The 3,760-nt window shown below is 42.0% G+C and overlaps 1 long non-coding RNA gene across 1 annotated transcript; it reads right to left on the reverse strand.

Annotated features, from left to right (window-relative positions):
- Window positions 1-1,696: 1,696 nt before the first annotated feature.
- Window positions 1,697-2,205, reverse strand: LOC128483357 (uncharacterized). The gene is made up of 2 exons (XR_008351063.1): window positions 2,166-2,205; window positions 1,697-1,779 (listed from the first exon to the last, which is right to left on the reverse strand). It is a non-coding gene; the product is annotated as an uncharacterized LOC128483357 (long non-coding RNA).
- Between the last annotated feature and the right edge of the window lie 1,555 nt (window positions 2,206-3,760).

Raw genomic sequence — 3,760 nt, forward strand, 5'->3', positions numbered from 1 at the left:
GGATATTTTATTTGTATCTATCTGGTTTGCAATCATGCTGTCTTCCCCACTGTTAAGGTAGAGAGATCTCTAGTCTGCTTTCGTTCTAATTTCAAGGCATTAGCTGCTCCCAATCAATAAATTAAAGTCAGTCACTGGAAAACTAATTCAGAAAACCCACAGAGCCTAAATAATTTCAGCTAATTGTAATGGATGCTGTAACGCTCCTACGCCCACCCGCAGAGACCTGTGAAATCTACAAAAAGGATGTCATCATAACAGCTTTTTTTCCCCTCTGCCTGCTTTAGCTTATTTATGTCTAGCAATTAGAAGTATGGCCAGTTACAGTCTATCTCCTTCCAGCAGTTGTTTTGCTTCCTTTAGTTATAGTAACACTGGTTAAAAATTATATTGTATACATTTGCAACATAAACTCACACATAATTTCACATTGAATTACTAATCTTAGTCTATCACGTGATTTTAACTGCCATATACAACACATTTTAATCAAATTTCATAGTGTTTTGGAAACAGTTTGTTCTCTCTGTAGATTGCCTGCCCAAACTATCACAAAAGGTCAGACTGTTTTGTAAAGTTACTGTGTCTACTGGGAGCCAGTGATAGAGCAAATAAAACAGCATTTATACTGAGAAAAACTGCTTTTCTTCTAAAGTAGTATTCCATAACATATATCTCTCTTAATATGGGCAATGCAATCTAACACTAATGTAAAAGTTGGGATGAAAACATATTTTCTTATGATTAGCTTCTGCTGTAATGTAAAGAGACTGTTACATAGGGAAAATAAAAGTGTGATGGGAGTGGGGGTGAATATGTAAAGTTGGGGAAAGAGTGTTTCAGGATTGCTATATATGGCACATGCAATAAAGGTTTAGCCAGGCTATATATGCAGGTCCCTATAGAATAACAAATGGTTTATACTATAGATAAGAGGGATATCAGCGTACAGCACATTTATACCAAAATAAACAAGATACTAATTTAACCCCTTCGCGACCTTTGCCGGTTCAGGACCGTCATGACATGCAGGTCACTAAATGACCTTTGACGGTCCTGAACCGTCAAAAAGTTAAATAAGCTTAGAAAGTGATCAACGATCACTTTCTTCGCTTAAACGGCGTTACTGTAATGCCTCGATGTCGAGGCATTCAGCAAGGCCGGGATCGGCATCGGGGGCCATGTCTGGCCCCTCCCCGGGGCGTCAACAGCCGCCATACATTGTATGGCGGCGGACGCCCGTTTTAAAAGCGTTTAGGAGGCGATCAACGATCACCTCCTAAACTTAAATGGTGTTGCTGGAATGCCTCGATCAGGAGGCATCCAGCGACACCAAACACTTACCTCTGGGTGGGCTGTGACCGCTCCGGAGAGCGGTCACAGCCGCAGCTGCCGGTGATCTTCGCCATCAAGCAAGATGGCGGCCGCCCTGTAAAAGAAACAAACAAGTTTTAAAAGTTCGCTAGATGGTCTAGAGAACTCTGGCTCCACTTGCAGGTTGAATACAAATAAAAAAAAATGGCTGATGGGGTAAATTGGAGTGGCTGAGCTCAAAGATAGGGCAGAGGTACAGACTTTCCAAAATGGACAAAAAAAGCGCACTTCCCAAATGTGGCATTTTAAATCTCAAACAACCCGACAAACCCATGCATGTCGGGTATCACTGCACTCAGGAGATGTTCCTGAACACACATTGGGGTGTTGTTTGACAGTGACATATACCAGAACCTGTATATCTATAACTAAAGTACAATTTGTGTGAAAAAAAAAAAAAAATTACTATTACAAAGTTTGACAAAGTGTAGTTGTATAATTGGTGCATGGAAAGGGTTAAAATAACAGCATTTGGAATACCCTGGGGTGTCTAGTTTTCAAAAATATATGGTTTGAATGGGTTAAATTGAGTTAACCGGCTTCAAAGATATTCCGAAGAAGAGATGGAGGCAGAATGACCAAATGACTACCTGAATTACGCATGCCCCAAAAGTAGCCTTTTACCAGCCAAACAATCTGACAAGCCCATGCATGTGGGGTATCGCTGTACTCAGGAGATGTTCCTGAACACACATTGGGGTGTTGTTTGACAGTGACATATACCAGAACCTGTATATCTATAACTAAAGTACAATTTGTGTGGAAAAAAAAATAAAAGAAAATACTATTACAAAGTTTGGCAAAGTGTAGTTGTATAATTGGTGCATGGAAAGGGTTAAAATAACAGCATTTGGAATACCCTGGGGTGTCTAGTTTTCAAAAATATATGGTTTGAATGGGTTAAATTGAGTTAACCGGCTTCAAAGATGTTCCAAAGAGGAGATGGAGGCAGACTGACCAGATTTGTTAAAAAAGATTTGGAAATCATAAAACGCTGCTTGTACTTATTGCCCTATAACTTACAAAAAACAGCAAAAAAACATAAAAACATTGGGTATTTCTAAACTCAGGACAAGTAGTAGAATCTATTTAGCTAGTTTTTTTACTTGCTTTTTTAGGTGAGTAAAAGATTTTTCAAATAAAAGTCAAAAAATTTGTTTTTTTTCAATTTTTCACCATGTTTTTTTTATTTTTTTTTTTAGTAAATAAGATGATACGATCAAAATAATGGTATCTGAAGAAAGCCCATCTTGTCCTGAAAAAAACAATATATAACTTATGTGGGTACACTAAATGAGTGAGGAGAAAATTACAGCTGAACACAAGCACCACAAAAGTGTCAAAACAGCCTCGGTCCCACAGGGTACAAAACGAAAAATGAGCCCGGTCCTTAAGGGGTTAATCACTTCAATCCCCTATGGACGTACCGGGACGTCCAAAAAATGCCCATTAAGAAACCCCTATGGACGTACCGGTATGTCCAGCCCTTCGTGCAGCGTCAGGGACACAACCCTGCTGCTGCACGGGCGATCAGGCTGTTGTTTGACAGCCTGGACTCCCCACTGACAGCAGAAGCGGGCATCGTCAGCTTTCTGCTGTCTGATCTGATGTAACAGCTCCCGGCATGAAAGCCGGAAAGCTGTTACATTTCAAACTGCCTGATTGCGCAATCGGGCATTCCCTTCCGGGTTGCGTCACTGCTGGCGTAACCCGGAAGTTCATCGGAGGACAGTGTATAGTGATCTTTAGCTTGTTTTTGTGCTGCTATGAAGCTCTGGACACATGCTTGTGATGATGTGATGCTACAAGAGACAGGTGATTTTTACACACTATGCACTTCAGCATTCAGCACCCCTTACCTGTGAGTTTGTGTGGTCTATCTTTGGCTGGGCTGTTACTGCTCCTAGATCCTCCCACTTCACGATAATTGCACCTACAGTGGACCAGAGTGGAGTTCTTCAGTATGACCCATTCTACTGCCAACGTTTCTATGGAGATGAAATGCCTATGTGCTTGATTTTATACACCTGTTAGAAATGGATATGGCTTTAACACTGTAGAAAAGCCCCTTTAAATCCCGGGATATATAACCGTCACCCGTCTGGCTTTCCTTTAACTACTACCGATTCCTCGTCGTATGAAACTAACTCCACTTACACCAGTGGCTAAACACTATGGCAGGGGCGTCCAACATGCGGCCTGCGGGCCAAATGCGGCCCGCGAGACCTCGAGGTGCGGCCCGCGTAAGATCGGCAGCCTGGGCAACCGATCTTACGCGAGCCGCACCTCAAGCCCTGCTACTTACTTGTGGGAGGGTCTTCTGGACTGCACACAGAGGAAGCGGAGTTCACGTGACTTCCTCTGTGCTTTAGCAGAGAAGGCAGAG

This window comes from Spea bombifrons, chromosome 3 (assembly GCF_027358695.1).
Source record: "Spea bombifrons isolate aSpeBom1 chromosome 3, aSpeBom1.2.pri, whole genome shotgun sequence".
Lineage (NCBI taxonomy): Eukaryota > Metazoa > Chordata > Amphibia > Anura > Pelobatidae > Spea > Spea bombifrons.